We start from the raw sequence: 12,553 nt of genomic DNA on the forward strand, positions 1-12,553 counted from the left end.
TAATAGCTCTCATGAATACTTTTATTTGTCAAAGTTTCACGCCAATAGTACAAAAGTGAGAATGATTTTTCCATTTTTTAAAAGTAAAGTTATAATAATCTATCAAGTGTTTTAAAATTCAATTTCTCATCCAAAAACTTGCATGATATTTGTTTTAGAATAGGACTTACCCCCACCCTAGGCTGGTGGTGAAAGATAAAAGAGGACACCAAGCACCTAGACATATTTTTGACAGAATATAAGCACCTTGAATTTTTCCTCTTAAATAGGACCTTTTTTTTTTTTAAAAAAAAAAAGGTTTTTTTTTTAACATTTATTTATTTTTGAGAGACAGAGCACAACTGGGGGGAGGGGCAGAGAGAAAATGAGACACAGAATCTGAAGCAGGCTCCAGGCTCTGAGCTCTCTGCACAGAGCCTGATGTGGGGCTTGAACTCACAGGGCTTGAACTCGTGGGGCTTGAACTCACAAACCACGAGATCATGACCTGAGCTGAAGTTGGACGCTTAACTGACTGAGCCATGCAGGTGCCCCCCTAAATAAGACCTTTTTAATGATGAGTTTGTTAAGTTTTGATAGAAATTTTTCATAAATTCTTTTTTTAATGTTTTTTTTAGAATTTATTTTTTGAGAGTGAGAGAAAGTGCAAGTGGGGAAGGGGCAGAGAGAAAAAGAATGAGAGAGAATCCCAAGCAGGCTCCACACTTTCAGCATGGAGCCTTGATGTGGGGCTCAAACTCACAAACTGTGAGATGATGATCTGAGCCGAAGTCAGACGCTTAATCAACTGAGCCACCCAGGCACACCTTTCATAAATTCTTAATTCTTTTATAGACAAACTAATTTGGAGTAAAATAACCTTTACAAAGAATAACCAATAACCTGTAATTTTGTACTGAATTTAAAGGTGAAAGCATTTGTAATGTAAGCACAAACACACTTGGAAGTTTCAGGAAAGTTATTAGCAGAGAAGTCCTGTTAAGTCATGAGTGGCAGCAGGGGCAAGGACAGGTGAGGCAGAACTTTTATCATTAAATACATCTTGGGCAGCAGTGACCCTGGCTTTGGACAAGATTCCTTATAATTATCTTTTTCTCCCAAATCTATTGCAAAATGTAGAGTTTCAAGTGCTCCCAGGAGATGGTTATGTCAGTGACAATGAATTTCATGGTGGAAAGTCTGTGTGATTGGAGTCCATTCAGAGTCAGTTAATTTCCTCATGAATGGTTTGAATTTATTTTGGGTCAGTCTGAGTAAATGTCAAGTGCTCTTTCACATGGCGAAAGTGAGCTCTTCTGTGGGCACTTCCTATGAAACCCAGATATCATGGCAAAGATAGTTCCTCAGTCTTTCATGGGCAATTCCCCAAATCCAAACTCTTCTGAAAACTCAGACTTTGTTTTTACAACTTCATTGATGATATTATTGGAACTGACCTGATGTAGCTATTTAGAGTTTTAACTAGTTCTACTTATTATAAATATTTGTACATTGAACGGTGGAAATATTAATGTTTGACTACACATGCTGCCCTAGAGCCTGCCAGGAGTGTTCCATAATGTGATATGTGCACAAAAATCAGAGCATTTCTGAATTCCCAAACACCTCTGACTATAAGGGACTCAGAAAAGGGATTTAGGTCTATACTATATAAATATTTGTGTTACTACTACTAAGTAATGATATTCTTTCATGAAACAAATATTTATTGTATGCATACTGTGACAGGTACTGTGCTGGGGTGGGATATACAATAGCAAGGAAAACATGTATAATCCCTGCTGTCTAGTTGGGGAAACAATCACATGCACAGCTATATAATTATAGACTCTGTCTATCTGTGTATCTGCATGTTATATATATTTATATATATCAGATATATATATTATATATTATTGTATACAATATATCATGTACATATTAAATATGTGCTTTATATAATTATAGATATATATTACAGATAATCACATGTACAGGTATATAATTACAAATTGTGTTAGATGGTATGAAAGAAAAGAACAGAGTTCAGGAAAAAATGGGGGAGGGTCTAATTTAGGTTGGTGGATCAGGGAGTATTTGAATGAAAACCTGAAGAGTTACAAGGGGTAGCAGGTGAAGGGGATGGGGAAAATAGCCCATCTAGAGGAAACAGGTTGTGCACAGGTACAGGGGTAGGAAAAATCTTGGCAAACAGGAAGGGTAGGAAAAGACCATATGCTTAGGGCATGGCAAGGGATAAGAAACTAAGATGAGATGAAGATTTAGAAGCAGCAAAGGCTAGATTATTCTGAATGGGCCATGGAAAAGACAAATGTATTTCTATTTGCTGAGGAGTGATATAATCAAATTTAATTTTTAAATTATTCTAGGATATAATATGAATTCTAAGAATGAATTGGAATTGTGCAAATTGGAAGAAAAAAAACATTTCAGGTGAGAGATGAAAAGAAGGAAAGAACAGAGTGAAGGAAATGGAGATGAAAAGAAAGAGATAGAATCAAAAGTTAATCTAGAGAGAAGACTGGCAGGACTTAGTAAAGGATTGGCCACAGCAGTTGAGGGAGAGGCTTGCTATTTTCTGGATGAATGGAGGTGTCATTTGCCAAGAAGAAGAAGATTGGAATAGGAGTGTGTTGGTTGGGGCCAGGGTGAGGGGAGAGCAAGAGTTATGTTTTAGACACGTTAAGTTTGTGATGTCTGTATGATATCCAAGTGGACATGTCAAGTAGACATTTGGATACACAGATCTGGAGCTGAGATATGAATCTGGAAGCTATTAATTTGAGAGTTGTAATACAGATAGATTTAAAGCATAGGAACAGATGAGGATACTTAAAGAATGAAGACAGAGAAGAAGTTCAAAAACTGACCTTCAGCCTTGTTGAGGAATTTCAACATTTAAAAATCAGGTGGAAGAGGAAAAGGCAACAATGGGGAGTGAGAAGGAGTGGCCAGACTGGTAGGAGAGGAACCTGGTGACGGTGGCATCAAAAAATCCAGGGGCTCCTGGGTGGCTCAGTCAGTTGGGCATCTAACTCTTGATTTCGGCTTAGGTCATGATCCCAGGGTCACGGGATTGAGCCCCATGTTGGGCTCCATGCTGACCTTGGAGCCTGCTTGATTCCACCCCCCCTCCCCGTCTCTCTCTTTCTCTATCCCTCTGTCCCTCCCCCAACTAAAATAAAAAATTAAAAAAAATGTAAAAATACAGGAGAACGGGATTTAAGAAGCAAGTGCTCAAGAATGTTGAATGCTGTGAAGAAGTAGGAGAGAAGGGATCTGAATGGCTCTTCGTTTTTGACAAGTGAGTTATGCTTTTTGTGAGAGCAGTTTCCATAACCAAATTGGGTATTTCAATTGGTGATAGGGTGGGGTGAGTTTTTGTTTGTCTGTTTGTTTGTTTTTGTTTTTGTTTTTCTCCAGAAGCTTAGTTTTGAGGGAGACACAGAGAAACAGAGACAAATAGAGATAGATGCAGGGGCAAAGGAATTATTCAAAAGATAGGAGCTATGAGCGCATGCCTGAATATTGATGGGGACTAATGAGGAGAGAGAAAAAAATGCTGAAGATGCCTTGGAAAGAAGGGATTGAAGGAGTTGAGGCCAATGTTTACTCAGTATCAGGGTACCATGATACACTGGATACAGGATACAGAGACACTGTGATGTTACATACATTAGCCCACTTTAAGCCTTACAACAGCACTACGAAAAAATATCACAGTTATAACAAACACGTCATTAGAATCTAAATGGCTAGAAGTCCAGTGAGAATGACTCCAGGTTACTCACATCTACTAGAAATATCCTCGGAGTTCAGAGGAAAGTGCAGATGTTTCTATACTGCTCCCCTTACTTGTCTTCCAGTCACTGCCAACTTTGTTCTCAGCAGGAGCTCATGGAGTTCCTTCTTCCCTTGGTCTCCTCCTCATTCCCACATCATTCTCTGCCCTCTCCTTCAGTGCTGACTATATCATTGTACTATTTTGACCTACACTGATGAGTTCTCTTTGCATTGTATCCCCCATTCTTGGGAAGCATCCATAAAGTCCAACAGAAGCTAATCTCGATCAGTTCACATAGTGCATCTTGGACTTACTTAATGAAATGACTGTTGTGTGCTAGGTACTGTACTATATGGTGGTAAACAAACAGACATGGGGTTTATGGTCTAATGTGTGTGCATGGATGAGGGAGTGCAAAGGCTTAGTGAGTGAACCAGCAAATTATTTTAAAAAGATAATTTCAGGGGTGCCTGGGTAGCTCAGTCTGTTAAGCGTCTGACTCTTAATTTCAGCTCAGATCATGATCTCAGGGTTGTGAAATCAGCCCTGTGTGGGGCTTGATGGGGAGTGAAGAGCTTCTCTGTGCCCCTCCCCCACATGCGTGTGCTCTCTCTTGCTCTCTCTCAAATAAATGAATAAAGAAATAAAGAAAGAAATAAGCCTAAATAAAGAAATAAGCTTAAAACAAAAGATAATTTCAGGTTATGATGAATCTATGGAAAAAATAAACCCAGAGCAATGTGGTGGAGACCTGAATATTTACTTCAGATTGGGAGGTCAGGAAAGTTCTGAATATTGTGCTAAAAGACCCCTCTCCACTGAGGGTGAGGATGGACACAAAAAGAACCCACCTTGACCTCCAGGGGAGAATGAGAAGAATCACAGGAGTTTAGGGGAAGGGGTCAAGGTCCAGCGCCCTACTGCCATTTCACAGATAAAGATGCTGAGGGCAGAATTATCTGGCCTGCTCAAGGCCCTTTGACTCAAAAGGGATAACATTACGATTCCAGCCTCTGTCTAGTTATTTCCTGAACAAAAGCACCAGTTCTAAGCCTACAGTATTCCCTGGGAAGCCTTGAACAGGCTGATTTACCTGGCTCTACAAGTGAGGCTGTTACCAAAATAAGCATCTTTGGGCAAAATGATTTATGTGCAAAAGTATTGTGACTCTTTTGGAGGCAATGGGCAATGTCAAATCAAGATTTTCCCTGCCACACCATGTCATCATTGTGAAATGTCATTTTTTTAGACAGGTCTTAAAATTCTGCCAAAGGCCACTTAGTCTTTCCCTTCTCTTCTAGGAAGGAATGTGCCTAAATTTTCCCAGAAAAATGGGTGTTCCCTTCAGAGAAATAGATTGCTCAACCTTGCTCAGTGGCAGCCAACTACAGAGAATCACAACAATTAAGGCAGGATTTGTTTTTTTTCATATCCTACCAAAAGCATTGCATAGAAATCCAGGGCTCTACATGGTGGTCTGTGCTTCACCATTGCAGGAAGGGGTGCAGGAATTGCTATTGCTTGATTGGTGTGGCAGTCCCTTCAAGATTCCCACCAGATACCTGGAGAGTGCCATGAGGTATAACTGTGGAGCATGGCCTGGGAAAATATGGAGAGGTGCTTCTTCTGGTTAGTCTTTTATCTTGAATACAGTTTAGGAGACTAAATGCAAATTGCCTATATAAAGCCAAGAAACAGCCTATCTGTTTTAAAAGAGAGAAAAGGGAATGCAATGATAATTACATGGTTAGAAAATAAGATTTATGAGGAAAGATTAGAGAAGATGGGGAAGGGTGAATAGAAGGCTGAAGGCATCAGATCCAAGATTGGTGCTTGTTTCTGTTTCCTCCCCATCGCTGGGCAGGACCTCAGATTCCCCTGAAAATCCCCTGGAATACTTCAAGGAATCTCTCTAAGCTCTGCTTCCTACCTTCTTCTGGTGTCCTCTTCCCTTTCTCCTCCATTTCTTCATGCCTGGTTTATTTCTCCCTATGGAAGCCTGTAGTTAATTGTCTTATTGAGCTGTGTTGTTTTCTGGCTCTCTACCCTTTTCATAAGAACCATTTGCCACTCCCATCTAGTGGTTAACTAAAAGAAGACCGTGTTGGTTTCTGGCACATCATTTTGCTTACTAAATGTTTTTTGAATTAAATATTCACAGTATCGTTGCCTTGGCTATCTTGTTAGTCTGGTGCTTCATGAGTGAATGACACAGAGAGAGAGAAAACAGAAAGTCTCTGTATTCACACCAATTCCCAGTAGCTTGATTTTCCCATTCCAGCTCACATCCATGAAGATCTTTCATCAAGTTTCTCAGACTGTTGTATTAGTGGGGACAGGCCAACTGTTACAACACAGAATGCCAAAATTTTAAAGTTGAGAATTTGGATTGAAAATCCAAAATAAAAATTTGTCACTCATATTACAACCTTAGCCTGGCTGGCTGGCTTTACCAGGCAGGTGTCCTCCAAATAGCAATGTAGGCTTTAGATCCTTTTCTTTTCTTTCTTTAAATTTTTATTTAAATTCTAATTAGTTAACATACAGTGTGATATTGTTTTCAGGAGTAGAATTTAGTGATTCATCACTTACATATAGCACCCAGTGCTCAACATGACAAGTGCCCTCTTTAATGTCCATCATGCATTTAGCCCATGCCCCACCCACCGACCCTCCATCAACCCTCAGTTTGTTCTCTATGGTTAAAAGTCTCTTATGGTTTGTTTCCCTCTTTCTTTTTCCCCCTTTCCATATGTTCATCTGTTTTTATTTCTTAAATTCCACATATGAGTGAAATCATATGGTATTTGTCTTTCTCTGACTGGCTTATTTTGCTTAACATGATACACTCTAGCTCCAACTACATCATTGCAAATGGCAAAGTTTCATTCTTTTTGATGGCTGAATAATATTCCATATATATATGGATTATTCCATATATATATGGATTATTCCATATATAATATTCCATATATATAATATTCCATATATATAATATTCCATATATATATATATATATATATATATATATATATATATATATATATACATACCATATCTTCTGTATCCATTCATCAGTCAGTGGACATTTGGGCTCTTTCCATTGTTTGGCTATTGTTGATGCTGCTGCTATAAACATCGAGGTGCATGTACCCCTTCCAATCTGTATTTTTGTATCATTTGGGTAAATACCTAGTAGTGCAATTGCTGGGTTGTAGGGTAGTTCTATTTTTAACTTTCTGAGGAACCTCCCTACTATTTTCCAGAGTGGCTGCACCAGTTTGCATTCCAACCAATAGTGCAAGAGGGTTCCCGTTTCTCCACATTCAGATCCTTTTCTTGATCCTTAGACTTCTCCATTCAATGGGTGCAGTGGGAAAAAAGAGAGAAAGCGTATATGAGGCTTGGAAGTAGTATATGACTATTCATATACTGTTCATTCTATTCATATCCCATTTACCAACACCCAGTTGCAAGGCTACATCCAATTGGAAAAGTGGCCATACCTTGACACCAAGAAGTGTAGTTGGAAAGAAAGGAAAAATCATTTGGTGAACAACTAACTCATTGCTGGCACAGATGCCATGAGGGAGTGTCTGCTTCTATTAATCAAATGACTAACTAAAATGTTAAGTTAAAATATGGCTACCATAAAGGGTATATACAAAGTTCGCAAAGAATCTTACTATTGGGAAACCTTTACATTTTGACATACAGAGTTAAGGAAATGAAATCAAACGTATGAAATTATATTGAAGATTAAAAACATATGGTTGATATGCCAGAATTGTGACACTGCCAATATATTAAATGTTTCCATGACAAAACAATTAGGAATATTATAGTATCCACTGAAGACAATTCAGTCACATTTTTGCCATTTTTGCAGGATATTTGACCCCTTCCCATTTCTCTCATTTTTCATATCTTCAAAAGAAGAAAATCCCCCTTGTTTTATCTGCTTACATGTGTTATCATGAAAGAATGAATGAACAAATGAAAAATTGAAAAAGAAAGGAGGGATGGGGGAGGAAAAATCGTACTTAATACATGAACACACGCACACTTACTTTTACATTTTAATGCTGTTTTGTTAAACAGTTGAGCCCAATAAATTTTGAGATTTTTCTCCCAACTGTGAAAAAAATAAACATGCAGAATTTTATTTCAGTATTTGCTTTGGCATCAGGCTTAATTATTTTTCTTTTCTTTTAGTTATACCAGCTTAACCCTCTGCCTATCAGCATTAGCTCCTGGTGCAGGAGTACTATGGGCTTCTGGTGGAGCACATGTTAAAAATAATGAAAGAACAAACAATTTCACAAACACCAATACCTGGAGGAGGTTTGGGGAGAAGAGCAGAGCCTGGAGTGAATAAGTAGAAACGGCTCCAAACCAGATTAAAGAACAAAGAGCCCAACTTCTTCCCAAAACAGTCAACCTTTATACGAGCTTTGTGACTCATTCAAATGGCATCACTGGGTGTGAGGATGGAAGGGACAGGAAGGGCTCAGAGCAGAACAACAAGTGGCCTACACTAGCAGTCTGGCAGATTTGATTTTGAAAATTCTGTTGATATTCAGGAAACTAGAGCTTAATGTCTTTCCACATAATCATTCTTTCCTTCCTCTTGTACAGAGCAACTCCAATGTGAGAAATGCTATGTGAGACACTACCCAGTCAATACATCCTTTTGAGGTATATCAATTAAGCTTGCCCAGCAGTTCAAGAACCTCAAGGTTGACTATCCTTCACAAAGGAGGCTAACCAGCTCCTGTGTCTGGAAGGCATGGCCTGAGGCAGCACTGACACCTGGGAACAAAGTGGAGAGCCATCTCTGGAAGCCCTGGGCCTTGCCTCTGGATGGAAGATTCGCTTGCCTTAAAAGGGAAGTGCCCAGGGAGATGTGTTGGGTGAGTCGCATCTCTTTTACCTTCTACCTTGCTATCTCTTTCATCCCGTCAACATTTATTGAATTACAGATGTACAAGACAATCTGGACAATTGAGTGATGTGTGAGACACAACCCTGCTTTTTAGGAATGGACAGCGACTATCATATAAGACAGACAGGGCTATCTGAAAGATATAGTTAGGAACTGTACGGTACACCTGTCTCCTGGTGAGACTGGGGAGGTTTCAGAGAGGAACCTGTATATTTGAACTAGGCTTAAAAATGTCGAACTTGCAGGCACTTTAGGTCCGACCATTTACCTTTGTATATGCCTAATTTATTTTACAATCTGTCCTGAAATTTACCTAGTTATAGGCTAGATGTGCAGTGGAGCCAGATATATAAATTTGGTGCCCAAAACCACTGCAGTGTATGAAGGCTGTTCAGGAATCTTAGAAATCACTAATTCAAACTCCTCTGTCTCTCGTGGTAGGTAGAATCACTCCAGTGAACCCAAGTAGCCAAATATTTAAGGCATGCCTGATTCTACTGCCCCTGTGTGAATCTGGTTCATGAGATGGAAAGGCAAACCCAGGAAAACATAAATCATTAGAGGGGAGATTTGAATAAAACGTGGCCAGAAGACCCATTATAAGATGTCTTATGTTAGGCTAAATGACTTTTCAGTGCATTCGTATGAAAAATAAGTATTACCTACAAAAATGTAAGCCAAATTGTCCAATAAATTAATCACAGCTATATTTCAGACAAATGGTCGGAGGTCTAAGTATCTGAGACCTACGTATCACACGTGCTCCCTTTTACTGTCGACAAGTTAGGATTAGTCTCTCACTCTGAAGGAACAAGGATGTAGTTATTTCCCTTTGTGTCAGCTCAAAGTACCTAGAGCCTTTTCCTCCAAGGAACCAGGGTGATGTTCAAGGAAATCCCCATACTGGTTGGCCCAGCTCTGCTTCAGGAAATCAAAATGTGTTGACCCTGACTTCTGTCTATATTCATTTCTCTTATGCCTCCAAGATTCTTTAGTTCCCTTTGACAATTGCAGACTGAATCTATAGCCACATTTCCATGGGTAATTCAGCAGTAGCTGATTTGGAAAGCTTCTTGAATGTGACATCACAGTATACACATTCTTCTACTTTAAAATGGCTAAGAGAAAAATTATAGAGTGGAAATAATGGAAAATATCAGATGCCAAGGACCTTAAAACACCTTTTAGCTTTAAGGTCTGGGAATCTACATAATGCATAGGATTAATTTTTCTTCGTGCTTTCCTCACTCCTATCCCAATTCTCTTTTTGGGAAGATTTTTAAAGAATAAGAGCTGAGTGCTTCAGTGTCTGTCACCATTTTATCTGCATTTTCACGAGGTTTTAGCAATCTTGTGAGTCATCTCTTCTTCACCTCCCACAAATAGCGTGGGTTAAGTAGAGCCATGGGAATTTTTTTTTAAAAAAGTAATAATTCCAGCATTGGAATCTACAACAACATCACTTATATTAAAAACACACACACGGTGAATGACCTACCATGTAGCTTACCTGCGAGTGTTCCATTAGGCAGATGCCAGCGATTTGTGTTTTGGGTAGTAAGTATCCTTGATCTTCTGCTGTTTTGGAGGCAGTGTTTGACAGCAGAGTGTGTTGGAGAATTGACCTCATTACATCATATGTGCTGAATCACCATCCTACAACTCTTGTCCCCAAGGCATGGAGCAGAAGGCACTGCTTGTCATCACACTGTTATGGAAATGTGTGCCAGTAAAAATCTTGGCAGGCTTGTGCCACATTTTTACTGTTGTTTCTCATTAACGTTACATTAATGTGATCAAGAAGGTATTTTGTTCTCTGTCTCTCTGCCTCTGTCTCTCTCTAAACAATCACTGCATTTAAAGTCTTTTCTTTTGAAGCTACTGATCTATGGGCTTGCCTTGCAACATCCCAGTGGTTTGACTGTCCTCTAGTGGCTGTTTTGAATCATAGGTTTCAAAAAGAGAGTTTGTCGTTTTGTTTCTTTATCGTGTCTCAAATAAAAACCTGTGTGCTGGGAATTGTCCTTTAAGGATGTGATGCTTTCGTGTTTGAAAAAACAAGAGAATAATGATGAATTTTAATCTTGTTTTGCTTCATCTTTGCTACAGTTTGAAAACCCCAAACCATTGAAATGTTAAGTAAATTAACCCACGTCTGTGCAGCCTCCATCAATGAATGCAATAGTTTAAGAATACTCGTTTTTTGAGGAGCAAACTGCTTTTGTCTGTGCCACTCGATTTAAGGGAAAACTACTTCTGGAATCCTTTCCAAGCTCTTCATACTCAGAATAATTTCTACTGCCACTCTAATTATCAGCCAGGACGCTTATTTGTAATCACCAGCTTTCAATAATTTAAATAGGTAGTTTTTCAGCCAACTATTTTTATTCAAAATGTGACAAAAGCTAAAATTACATGTTGAATTTTATCCAGATGCTGTCTTCTTTTAGGACATGCCAACTGATCCAGAGCGATTGTTCATTTTCTTATAACATGTCAGAAGCACATCTTTATTTCATGAATCTAACTAGCAATCCAAAACACAGTCTGCAATTTATGTATCAGTTCATTAGCTTATCAGAACCAGCAGGCAGGGCATTTTAAGATTTAATTCAGTGTGCTGAATCATCAAACATAACCACCCCCAAGCTGTGTTATCCTTCAGATTTTGGAGATGAGCTTTTTACTGTCTAACTAAATTTCAGCAGGGATCATTTTGGTGCTTGCATTTTTCTCCAATAATAATAATGGCCACTTTGAATAAATCTGCCGATATGGCTATCACTACTTAATGTTTCTATAAAGACCCTTAAAGTCTCTTGTTTAAATTTTTTAAATTCCTTTTTGTATACAAAATGGACCAACTCTTTGACCTCAAAAAGAACTGAATAAGACAGAATCCAGATTCCTTAAGAAAAAATTTCTGCTGTTTCAAACTTTTTTTTTTAGTCTAATAATTACCATCTTCCACGCCGGCAAGGGGGTTCACTCTGAAAAGTCCCAAAGCTGCAAAATTGCAAAATTGAGAAGCTAGGTTAAAGGTTTTTCTGTTTTGTGAAATTTGTTAGATTTTGCCAAGTCCCTGGTTTTGCACCGAAAAAGTTTCAGGGTAAGCTTGTTGTTCTCCTTCGTCAGGGTCTTTGTTCAAATAGCGTCCATGGAGTGGGTAATTTCTATCAACGAATATGGATACAAACAGTTGCTTCAGTGCCGCTCAGTGTCCTTCTGTCAGTCCCCAGTAGGTCCCCTCTCCCGGTTCTCATTGTGGGTTTTCCAAGCTTTCAACCCTCTCTTCCAATCCACCCCACAACTCCCTGTACTCAGGGTCACCAGATGACCTTGACTCTTACCTCACAGAGGAAGTAGACTCTATTTACAAGAACTCCTTCAAGTACTTTTCATTCGATAAACATACCTACATTTGCAATCTCAGGGGCAAGGAGACTCCTCTGATTTTCCAAGACCAGTCCCTCTATCTCACTCCTGTTTCCTCAGAGCCCTTGCTCCACCCTTGTCTCTTTTCTTGCATACATCTACAGTCTCCCACTGGTCACTGACTCAGTTTGCTCAGCACGTAAACCTGATGTGATGTCTCCCAGAAGATTGCTTTAGGATCCATCAGAGTCCAAGTGACAGTTCCCAGCTCCTTCCTGAACACAGAGGCCACAGGTGGCTCCTTTGACAGAGCAGCCATGTTTTCAGTTATGTGGCCTTGACACACTGGCTTCAAGGGATTATATTATGGATAGGAGCTGTAGCCAAAGACAGCAGATGTAAGAGCTTTAGCCAAAGACAGCTCAGATTTGAGAGCCAAAACTACATGG

The 12,553-nt window shown here is 39.2% G+C and overlaps 1 protein-coding gene and 1 long non-coding RNA gene across 6 annotated transcripts in view; one reads left to right on the forward strand and one right to left on the reverse strand.

The window, feature by feature from the left end:
• SCEL (sciellin) overlaps positions 1-12,553 on the forward strand; it is a 322,010-nt gene that overhangs the window by 149,117 nt on the left and 160,340 nt on the right. For all 5 annotated transcript variants that reach the window (XM_045479726.1, XM_045479734.1, XM_045479724.1 and 2 more), the window contains one exon: positions 8,423-8,697. The gene's annotated coding sequence lies outside the window, so the exon portion shown is untranslated. The remainder of the gene's footprint in view (positions 1-8,422; positions 8,698-12,553) is intronic.
• LOC123598978 lies at positions 7,051-10,404 on the reverse strand. Its single transcript, XR_006712909.1, has 3 exons — positions 10,240-10,404; positions 7,855-7,919; positions 7,051-7,135 (listed from the first exon to the last, which is right to left on the reverse strand). It is a non-coding gene; the product is annotated as an uncharacterized LOC123598978 (long non-coding RNA).

This window comes from Leopardus geoffroyi, chromosome A1 (assembly GCF_018350155.1).
Source record: "Leopardus geoffroyi isolate Oge1 chromosome A1, O.geoffroyi_Oge1_pat1.0, whole genome shotgun sequence".
NCBI lineage: Eukaryota > Metazoa > Chordata > Mammalia > Carnivora > Felidae > Leopardus > Leopardus geoffroyi.